At 41.1% G+C, this 12,051-nt stretch overlaps 1 long non-coding RNA gene across 1 annotated transcript; it reads right to left on the bottom strand.

Annotated features, from left to right (window-relative positions):
- Positions 1-6,468: 6,468 nt before the first annotated feature.
- LOC134298368 (uncharacterized) lies at positions 6,469-10,254 on the bottom strand. The gene is made up of 2 exons (XR_010005406.1): positions 8,634-10,254; positions 6,469-8,500 (listed from the first exon to the last, which is right to left on the bottom strand). It is a non-coding gene; the product is annotated as an uncharacterized LOC134298368 (long non-coding RNA).
- Between the last annotated feature and the right edge of the window lie 1,797 nt (positions 10,255-12,051).

Genomic DNA, 12,051 nt, shown 5'->3' with positions numbered 1-12,051 from the left:
GCCATAATCATACATATAAGACATTTTATTTGTTAACCCACCTCTACTCAGGACTCCAGGCAGGGCACAACATACTTAAAATACATAGAGAAATTATCATTAAATGCAGTCAGTTTTCACATGTAAAAGACGTACAGCTGGCTCTTCCTAGAATCATAGATTCATGGGATCCTAATGTATAAGAACTTGGGAAGCACTGAGAAATGCTGATTATACTTCAGAGACTTCATAGAATCCTAGACCCCAAGGGCCATCCAGTTCAATCCTATTCTGCCATTTATTTATTTTGTGTCAAAAGTATTGCATAAATAAACAAGTATAAAACTAATAAAATAGAAGAAACACAGGTAGCAAAATAATTTTAGACCAAAAAAAGGGGAACAGCGACCACATTGCCTGTAGCTTTAAACAGTTCTTCCTCTGTACATGAGGCAGGGCATTGTGGGCAAGCATAGAGATGCTGAGTTGTTTGTTCTGCTCCACAGTCACACAAGGTGGAGGATTCTTCTAGGTAGAGCCATTTTGCCAGGTTGTGTTTTGACTTCCCAACACGACTTTTGAGTCTGTTCAGGGACTTCCAAGTTGCTCATTCTTGGTTTGCCCTGGAGGCTGACCCTCATGGGGGGAACCATCCATTTGGGATTTCCTGGTTTAGCTGCCCAGAGAGATAATCTTGCTGGGGGAACATTAAGAGGATTGGTGGTTCTCATGAAACTTTTCCTTGAGTCTACTGGGAAGAGGCTGATAGCCATGCAGTGGATGGCTTTCACAATGTTCAACCTTATTTCTCTCACAGTTGGCAGCAACTTCCCATTGCACATCGGGGGACAATGCCAGATAGTTTATAGAATCTATCAACGGGTGTAGTTTTGAGACATCCTGTGATTATTCTACATGTTTCGTTCAGTGCTATATTCACTTGCTTCACGTGGGCAGACTTGTGCCAAACAAGGCAGGCATACTCAGCAGTTGAGTAAGACAAGGCCAGGACTGATGTTCTTATTCATTTTGGGTCTGCACCTCATGCACTACCAGAAAGCTTTTTCAGGATGTTATTGTGTGCAGCTATTTTGTGCTTGGTGTTTATAGTGTTCCAGGCCCGTAGCCAGGATTTTGATTCCGCGAGGGAGGGGGGGGGCTGAGTCTGAGTGAGAGGATCTACCCTAGCAAACCTTTTGTATCGTTATCCCAATACCCTCATGCATATGGGATATATTGAGCATGGTGATCAGATCATGAATAAACATAACAATTTAAATAATAAATGTAAAGTCTTCTCGTGGACCACCCTGAGAATTTCAGGGGGGGGGGTACTGAAGCCCCTCAAGCCCCCCCCCCCCCCCCCCCCCCGGCTATATGCCTGTAGTGTTCCTTAAATATTAGTGTTCGATCTAAGGTGACACCGAGATACGGTGTTTAAGATAGGAATACTGTTCGAGTTCTACCATGCAGGAAATACACAAAGCACACCTAACAAATGACCTTCCAGTCTCTGTTTAAATATTTCCAAAGAAGAAAACCCCATCACCTGCCAAGGCAGCATATTCTACTATTGAACAGCTCTTATTTTTAATGCTATTTCCTGATGTTTAGATGGACTCTCCTGCAATTTGGAACCACTGATCTGTGTCCCTAGTCTCTAGAGTAGGCCTGCACAACCTCTCAGTAGAAAGGGATCAAAATTCAGTAGGTTAAGCCTCTTAGGACCGCAAATAGGTCTTTAGCACCTCATTCCCCCAGTAAGGTATAATTCATAATGAATTTGATGGGTTGTTGTGTGCCTTCAAATTGTTTCAGACTTCGGAAGACCCTATCAGAATTTTCTTGTCAAGATTTCTTCTCTCTTCTTCTGAGGCTGAGAAAGCAGGACTTGCCTAAAGCCTTCCAGTGTGTTCAGGGCCATAGTTGGAGTTTCAGACGACTACATCATGCTTTCTGAATTTTTTTCTTCCCTTTCTCTCTCTCCCGCCTTCCCTCCCCTCTCCTTCCTTTCTCCCCTCCTCCCTCCTTCCCTCTTGACTTTGCCATTTTGCACGAGCGATATCAGTTTGCTACACAGTTGGATATAATGGAACTAGACTAGATTTTGGTATCCCCAGTGGGATCCTGGCAACAACAATATATTGCATTTCATTGCATAATAGTCATCAAGGCATAATATCTGCACCCCTATTTTGCAGGTCCTAGTATGAGTATTTTCAAATTCCTTACACAATAGTTGCACCGTTGATGTACCGGTAGGCAGCCTCTCCACTGTAAACATTTGTTCGCTTGCCTACCCAAAGACCTACCCACCATCTTCACTCTCTTGTCCATCACGCATCCATCCACTTGCTTATCCTGTGCCCACCCATTCACACAGACGCCCATCCATCTTCCCACCCCGCTGCCCACCCCCTTCCAGGAACTCCACGTGGGCAAGTGAGTGCCAGGGAGGTACATGCATTCAAAATTGTTTAGGGTTGTCCCCCCCCCCCCTTTTGCCCAACATTGTGCTAGCACAGCAACTGTGACCCTGAACCAGGCAATGTTTGAGTCTGGTGCGACTTGTCCCTTGAGCACCCTGTTGCTTCTTTGTCCCTCTTTTTGGCTCCCATTCTGCTGAACTGAAGTAGCAAAGAAACAGAGCAGTCAGATCCCTCTGCCAGTTCAACTGTGAGGTGGAGTGGAGTGCTGGCTGAGGACCAGTTTCAATCCGAAGCTAAATTATTTTTCTTTTCACTAGTATGTAATAATTAGAACCACTTCTATCCCTCATCTAACACTGGAAAGAGTGTGAGGAAGGTTTCCAGAATGGCTTGTGCCCTGTTAACGTCTTCTTTTTAGAAAATAAGTGATGCATTAAATCTGTTCCATAGACTCGGAAGTATAGCTGGCACACTAGAAGGAAACAGCAGCCAGGCTATTTGGCACAACACTATGGAGGAGGGGGGCACTGTTTCAAGCCACGTGCTGGTCTATGGCACAGTGCCTAGGACATTGTAATCCTGCCCCCTGTCCTATGGCATGATGTCATGGCACGAGGCAGACCATCTGCAAGCGCTGGGTGGTCGCCATGCTAGAAACAGGTTCATTGATAGCACCATCTTGTGCAAAGCAAAGCCGCTTCTATATTATGCAAAATGAAAAGGCTATATATGTTGGCAGAGTACTTGGTCTGTAACACTTCATTTTTCAATGGTGAATTGTCTTTTTTTTACACTTTCCTTTTAGCCAGAGACTTGTACTAGTTGGAGCAGGGAGGCAGTGAGCAGTGGGAAATCAGTAATTGGGTCATAAGTCTGCCCAAAAATCTTTTCCTGCTTGAAGCATCACAGACCAAAGTGATGTTTCTTTTCTATTCTACAAAATCTGAGTGGAGTGGTAGAGGAGCAGTGGATTCAAATTGCAGGAAAAGGGATTCCACCCAAACATCAGGGGACACTTCCTGGTGGTAAGAGCTGTTCAGCAGTGGAATATGCTGCCTTGGAGTGTGCTGTAGTCTCCTCCTTTGGAGCCTTTTAAGCAGAAGTTGGATGGCTTTTTGTCTGGAGAGCTTTGCTTCTGTGTTCCTGCATACCAGGGGGTTGGACTGGATGACATTTGTGGTCTTTTCCAGCTCTAGAATTGGGGCTTTCTTCAGCACTGGTGATCGTTCAGCATCTTTTGCTACACTTGAAAATGGTAGGATGGTTTTAGAATAGGTTATCCTGGGACATGGTACACTGTCATCTCTAACATCTTGATCCTGCCTCATAGCATCTGCCGCAATATTTCACCTTAATTACAGTTTACCTGGTAGATAATATCTTTATTGGGATCACAGTTACAGCTTTTTGGGGGCGGAGTGAGATAAGGGCATTACAGATAAGAATTCTGCACTCCCCGTGAAATGTTCCTTGTTGAAATGCTGAAATGCTAGAAATTTAGGAGATGGAAAGAAAATTTTATATGGTGATGCAGCCCTCTTATTTGAAGAGGGATTGTGTAACTCCTGTAGCTACACCCCTGACAAGTTGAAGCACCACAAAGTATGGAAGCTTTCAACTTTTTCAGAATCCTTAATTAGTGGCGTGAAAATGGTATAGCTGTACTGGAAGCAATGCAAAAGACACCATAAGAAAGTCACATGTATACTCGTGATTTCAACTCATACTCATGACTTCAGGAGACCCCAGTGGCACAGTGGGTTAAACTCTTGTGCTGGCAGGACTGATTACTTGAAGGTTAGATTGCTGACCTGAAGGTTGTCGGTTTGAATCCAACCTGGGGAGAGTGCGGATGAACTCCCTCTGTCAGCTCCAGCTCCATGCGGGAACATGAGAGAAGCCTCCCACAAAGATAGTAAAACATTAAACATCTGGGCATCCCCTGGGCAACGTCCTTGGAGACATCCAATTCTCTCACACCAGAAATGACTTGCAGTTTCTCAAGTTGCTCCTGACACACAAAAAAGTTCAACTCAGTTTTATTTAAAACAAAGATTGCAAACAGAAGAGCTGGTAGGCCTGACATTGGAAACAAGTACTGAATGCAGTTCAAGAGCTCCATCCACTGCCTTGGGTAAAATACATACCTTGCTGTGCAAGATGGAGCAGAAGCACATGAAAATGTGGCAATCTTTGTAGCAGCAACTTTTGATTTTGCATTTTATGTAATGCACTAAGGACATTACTACAAAAGGCTCTAAAATGGATCCTGCCTTTGAAAATCCATTTTGAATTGAACTGTATCGTGCCAGTACAGCCACATTTATCACAGCAGTCTGTTACTCAATCACTTTTAGGTTACTGAAGCTGCTGGAACATAGCTCCTCCCAATGCATGCATTATCCCTTTTTGTCCATGGTCTTTTGTCCTGGAATAATTGCACAATTTTGTGAATTCAAAATTTTGTGAGGAATAGGACTTTGCAATTAATTACCTCCACAAGCCCAGTCCCTTTAAACACTTGAATTATTAATTAAATGGAAATTTAAAAAATTACTCACTTTTCCCTGCTTTGCACATTCTGCAAGGGTGATGTCTACTTCTTATTGTCAAACTAACTCAGACTGGAGTTTGTACCAGCAAAAGGCTACTACAGCTCAAAGGGAAAGATCAACGCGGGCTCACTGTATGTCCCAATGAAGCCACGGATGATAATTCATAACTTTGGAGTCTAGTTTTCAATAATATAAATAATTGATCTCTATCTCTCGACCCATCTCTCTGTAGATCTTTCAACTGTGGCAGTTTCATATGGAGAGATACAGTCAGATAGTCTGCACCTAAATCATATTAGGCTTTATAGGTCATGATCAGTACTTTGAATTGTGTCAAGGAATGAAACAGTAGCCATGCAGCTATTTTAATAAGCAAGTTATATGTTCCCTGTAACATACACCACAACAATCTAAGGTGGTCTCCATCACATAACCAGGTCTGAAGGATTAGGGGCAACTGCATTTACTGCCCTGGCCATTTCCCTGCTCCAGATTTCAACAGGATCATCTGTCAAGGCAACATGGAGCTGCCCAAGACAGCCAGGAATCTATCTGGATTTGCAAGTCTCATCTGAAAATTTGTTTTAATTTGTCCCCTACTGCTGCAAAGACTCCAAATTATAGTGAGTCTAAACCAGGGTCCCCCAAACTCTGATCTTTTAGGTGTTCAGCTCCCAGAATCCCTGATCATTGGCCAAGGCAGCTGAGACTTCTCAGGGAACACTAACATCACTGCCAATACCAACTTAGCCAGCTCTGGAAGGTAGTTAAGCAATGGAATGATTGGCATACAAAACAAATCCTATTCTGGCCTCTGGCCTTTCAGAAACATATATCCAAGTCCACCAAACTATGGGGCAAGGCACTCAATGAGGGATATGGTGTCCCAATAGACTGTCACAATGCTCCCAGACATTGCCCACTTCTGTACAGAGAACCCAATTTCATTCACCCAGATGTGTATAATACAAGCCAAGTTGGCATGCTCCAGGATCAAGTCTGTCCTATGCTCCAGTCATCAAATGTCACAGGAAACAAATTGTTAGACTGCATGCACTGTCATAGTTGATTCAGTCCAGGGCAGTCATAGATTATCCAGCAGGTTGAAGGAGAGGTTGATTGTTTTAAAAGGAACTTCCAAGACAGGGGGGAAACTTTATTTGTCGATATCCCATCTCTGCCTACAACAATAAACATATGTATACGTGTGTGCACCTGAGGTGATGAGACGATAAGGGGAGATTGAGGAATTAAACCTCACAAACTCAGTGACTTGCAGTTCACGCCTGAAATACGCTATTTCTGTCTCTGTGTCACTTTCCTGTTTATATGTTTTTTACAGGGTTTAATTATAAATGTCTGTATACGTCTCTTCAATGTGTAACCCAAACCTGGAGTCAATATGTAACTTCCAACTTCTCCTCACAGGTTACATAAATATAATCTCCAGCCGATTTACAGCTATGTTACTTCAGTCCTGTAACTTGACACGAGACCTTAGTATATAAGTTGTAACAAAGACATGTTTATTTATGAATTCTTTTGCACATAAAGAAGTTACGAAGTACTTTACTTCAGTTCCACTTGGATATCATTGCAATTGTCTTTCACTTTTTGAATACATAAAACTGTTACTATATAACTTCCAGAACAGTTTAACTTATTTCAGCTTGTTTAAGCAACTTTCTTCTATTTCAAATGTATATTTTTCCTAAGCCTTCTGGCTGGATAATTTCTATCTTTTGGTCACTCTTTAACATTGATAACCTGACTAAAACTTAGTCCCAAAGGACACTCTGTCTCAGTTTAACCTGACTGAGGACTTAGACTAAAAATTAGTCTCTTTTTAGTTCAATATAAAAATGGAAGCTACAAACTTAAGCAAAAGTCCTCTTCCCTCTAGCTCCCTGGCTAGAGACTCATTCAAAGTACAGTACAGTCTCACTTATCCAAGCCTCGCTTATCCAAGTTTCTGGATTATCCAAGCCATTTTTGTAGTCAATGTTTTCAATATATCGTGATATTTTGGTGCTTAATTAGTAAATACAGTAATTACAACATAACATTACTGCGTATTCAACTACTTTTTCTGTCAAATTTGTTGTATAACATGATGTTTTGGTGCTTAATTTGTAAAATCATAACCTAATTTGATGTTTAATAGGCTTTTCCTTATTCCCTCCTTATTATCCAAGATATTCGCTTATCCAAGCTTCTGCCAGCCTGTTTAGCTTGGATAAGTGAGACTCTACTGTAGTTCCTTTTTACTTCAGTACTACAACTGAGGGAACAGTCTTAAACAAGGAACATCTTCCCTCTAGCTCCCGGGCTAGAGACTGAATAATTTTTTTAATGTTCCTTCTTTTTCTCTTAGCTATTTCCACCCCTTTTCTTGCTAGCTACTCTAAAATGGATACATTTCTACTGCAAAGGCTACGTAACCATGGTGACACATTGACCAATCAGATGTAACCAATCAGATATTATGCCTGTCCTTGCCATAATATCAGCACTAATAAACATACACAAAAACTCCATTATATTTAGCTTTTCCGTTACAATTGTCATCTGATCCAGAAGTCATCCAGAAGACAGTGGTCCAGATAAGGAAAGTCAGCAAAAAGCAAATCTGAGCTGTAAATTGTGCCAATTAAAAGTCAAGAAAACAAGAGGGATTTGTAGAAGTATTGTGAATCTTCAAAGAGGAGGGTTGAAATCAACAAGGCAATCATGGAGTAGTTGGGAGATTCATTGTCATTACTCAGGTGTATAATTAGGTCAGTATTTCTTGCTTAATAGCTTAAAATGTCACTTTGCAAATAATGGGATGCGTCTTCAGCATTTGCCAGTTCCTGCTGTGGAGCTGGGCCCCAACTGTTTAAGTCTCCAAGTCTTTAGACCAGTGGTTCTCAACCTATGGGTCCCCAGATGTTTTGGCCTTCAATCCCCAGAAATCCTAACAGCTGGTAAACTGGTTGAAGTTTCTGGGATTTGTAGGCCAAAACACCTGGGGACCCACAGGTTGAGAACCACTGTTTTAGACACAGAGTTATCTTCCTTATCAGTATCTACACACTCTGGCAATCTGCCTGCTTATCTTCATTTCACTAATCTGAAAGTACAGGATGAATTATGATAAAGTATGGGACCAATCATGTTGTTTCATGCACTCACCTCATATTGAGCAACAACATTTGTAATTTAGGAGGCTTGTTGCTAAAACAAACCAGACTATTTGAAGTGGGAGATAACTTGTAGCCAACACTCTTGTGCTGTCCTACTTGGCTTTCCCTCCCTTGCTTATTTCCTGGTTGCTGTTCTTGGGAGGAATGTTCCATTGGCTCTCATTTTGGGGGTGGAGCTTGGGACTCCCCTTTAGGTTTGGATGAGATGGTTCAGCCTGGGAGCTAATCTCTAGAGGCTTTTTTCCCTCCAATTGCAATTCCAGAGAAAAACCTCTTAGAGATAGGTCTTAGAATTTGGTCTGGGTTCTTTGACCTGGCAAATTCAAACAGGCAACATAAATCACGTACTTACCTTATAGTCACATCATAGTTTTATGTACTTACCATCATAGATAGTACTTACCATACAGTCATTATAGATAGTATTTACCTCATAGCCTCATACTTACCATTACAGATAGAGTTCATCATAGCCACGTACTTACCTTACAGTTTACCTCATAGCCTTGTACTTACCTATAGCTTAGATAGTATACCTCATAGTAAAGTATTTACCTCAAAGATAGCAAAGCTTATAGTTCACCTTGTACTTACCACCATAGCTTTATGTGCTTACTTTACAGTTTACCTCAGCCTCATAGCTTACCTCATAGCCTTGTACTTACCTTATAGTCACATCATAGCTTTAGGTATTTACCTCATAGCCTTGTACTTACCTTACAGTTTACCTCATAGCCATGTACTTACCTTACAGTTTACCTCATAGCCTCATAGCTTACCTCATAGCCTTGTACTTACCTTATGTACTTACCTTATAGCTTATCACCTTATAGTTTACCTCAGAGTTATTATAGATAGTTCACTATAGCTGGTATTTACCACTAAAGTCATTATAGATAGTGCTTATCATAGCCTTGTACATACCCTATAGTCCTTACCTTATAGTTTCCTCATAGCTTGTGTGTTTATCCTTTATAGTCTCTATAGCTTTCATTCTCAATCAATATAGTTTTATTTCTGTATAATTTCAGTGATTTTACCTCATATTATTTCTAATACATTAAAAGGACTGTTTCCTGTTTTCAATAAACAATATTTTTGGTTATCTTTAATCAGCTTCTAGAGTATTTACTTTGGGGTTTGAGGTATAATTATAAGGTAAACCGAAGCTGCTTGGGTAGCCAGACCTAGAGATAGCCATTTTCCCCCAGCGTGCCTTCACAACTCTGTTGTTTCCCTTGTACAATGGGTGGCTCTACACAGGCACTATAACGCAATTTTGAGCCAGCTCGAGGGCAAGGTGTCCACAAAATGTACACTTTCAATACATGCTGCAGCACATAAAACTCTCAAGCCAGAAACAGTGCTGGGAGGCACAGAAAGTCCAGAACAAGCCAAATAATGTGCTGTAGCCGATCAGAGTATAGCCCATGTAGGGTTCGAAACCAGGATATACTCTAATCATTGGCAAAACATCAGTACATCTCAGCATATTGGTTAAAAAAAAAACTTGTATTTTCCAGAGGTTGTCTAGCTACAGATACTGTAGTTCTTGGGTCTGAATCTGCAATTAGTGGGTACTGTGTCCACTGTTCCAGCTTGAACCAATTCCTGGGGTATTTGTATAGATGCAACATAGCGAAATCGGTTTGCTTTAAGCCACTTCCAAACTGGATAATGGTGCATGTGAGCACTATTGTATGATAACAGGACTGTCTCCCCACTCCAGACCAGATGTGGAAGAACTGCTACAAGACAGTCAACCTAGATATGGAATAGCCCCACATTTAATGGGATTATTGTCAAGGCCCTAGGAAATTGGGATACCAAACCAGGACAGGGATGGGGCATGCATCCACAATGAAGACTAGGTCCAGGGTGTGTCCTGCTATATGAGTGGTCCTAGATATCACTTGGGGCAGCCCCATGGTTGTCATGGCAGCCATGAAGTCCTGAGCTGCTACAGATACAGGTGACTCTGCATGGACGTTGAAGTCCCTCAGCACTATTAGCCGCTGAGACTCCAATGCCAGGCCAGAGACCACTCTTGCTAGCTTAGGCAGAGAGACTGCTGTGCAGCAGGGTAGCCGGTACACAAGCAGAATCCCCAAACTGTCCTGGTTACCCACTTTCAGATGGACACACTCGAACCCAGATGCTTCGGGAACAAAGAATCTGATCAGCAAGATGGACTCATGATAGACCACCACAACCCTGCTCTCCGCCCCCCCAGGTCTGGCCTGCTGATGCACCCCAAAGCCTAGCAGACAGACCTGGGTAAGTTTACCCCCCCCCCCCCCCATTTGTCCAACCAGGTCTTGGTGATGCAAGCTAGGTTCCAATGAATTTTATTGAATGGTCTTAGTCTAGGAGTGGTCAGAGGTAGTTTTGATAGTTTGTTCCTTGGAAATATAACTAAGTATTTATTGGCAGTCTCCATCCAAGTACTCACCAGGGTTGATTCTACTTAGCCTTCAAAATCAGACGGAATCTGGTACCCTCGCTACAGGCCTGACTGGAGATATAAACCCCCCCCCCCCCTCGCTACAGGCCTGACTGGAGATATAAAAAAGGGGGAAGAAAAAGATTTTACTTTTTTTCCAATGTACACAGATCATAGTCAAGGATTGATATCTTCCTAATAACCAAAGATCTATGTACTAGAATGAAAAATGTAGAGATTATGCTCAAAATGACCTCGAACCATTGTCCATTATTATTGAAATTAAGAAGTTGGAAAAGATACTTCAAATGGAGACTGAATGAGATAGTATTGAAAGATGAAGAAATAATAGTGGAAGTCAAATTTACTTTAAATATTTTGAAGAAAATTTAACAGGAGAAATGTGTTGGAGAACAATTTGGGATTATGTTAAAATTGTCATTAGGGTTTTTCTAAAATTCACAACAAGAACAAGAAGAAAAATGAAATACTGAAGATATTAGAGTTAATGATGGAAAAAGAAAAAAGAGATCTGACAAATTCAAAACTACACAAGAAACTAAGAATGCAACAAAAAGAACTAGATGAGACCACAACGTTAGATTTAAAAAGAAAGTTGATACACAATGCAAAATTACTTTGAACAAGCCAATATGCTAGGAAAATGGTTAGCGTACAGAATAAAGAAAAATCAGGAAAAGAAACAAATGTTGGAAGTGAGGGGTGGAAAGTATACACACACACACACACACACACACAAATCAGCGAATAATAAAGAAAACCTTCCATATGTTCTACACTGAGCTATAAAGAAAGGAAATGAGTAAACAAGGATTGGAAAAAGAAATTAAGAGATATTTACAGAATCAGAGAATAGCAAGAATGTCAGAAGAACAAAAAGGCCAGTTAGAAAAGCCAATAACTATACAAGAAATTGAGATGGCTGTCAAAGGAGATGAATTAGGAGAAACTCCAGGCTTACATGGTCTATCTGCAAATTATTATAAAACCTTTCAAAAAGAATTGCTGGTACCCCTACAGAAAACGTTTAACTAAGTTATTCATAAGGAGAAACCAGATACAGGCAGTCCCCAAGTAAAGAATAAGATAGTTTCTGTAGGTTTGTTCTTAAGTTGAATTTGCACATTTTTTAAGTGCAACTCCAGCCAAATGTATATATTTTAGCTTTGAACAGCATAGGGAATGGTTAATACCATGTGGTGTTTGTTTTGTGGCCTGTGCCTCTGTTCAGGAGATTTTACCTCACTTTCTGTCCCTGTGATAATTGGATTTTGAAAAATTTGGCCTATGATGGAAACAAGGATTGGAAACAAAGCTTCAGTGCAGACCCCTTTTCCCCATTATAACTCTTTTTAGAAGTGAATTTCCCTTCCTAGGAGTAGATTTCTCTCACTTTCTGCTGTCACACTGTTTGTAACTATGAGTTGCTTGTAAGTCAA

Source organism: Anolis carolinensis, chromosome 4, assembly GCF_035594765.1.
Source record: "Anolis carolinensis isolate JA03-04 chromosome 4, rAnoCar3.1.pri, whole genome shotgun sequence".
Lineage (NCBI taxonomy): Eukaryota > Metazoa > Chordata > Lepidosauria > Squamata > Dactyloidae > Anolis > Anolis carolinensis.
The sequence above is the reverse complement of the archived record's forward strand: the minus strand, read 5'-3'. Positions and strand labels throughout refer to the sequence as shown.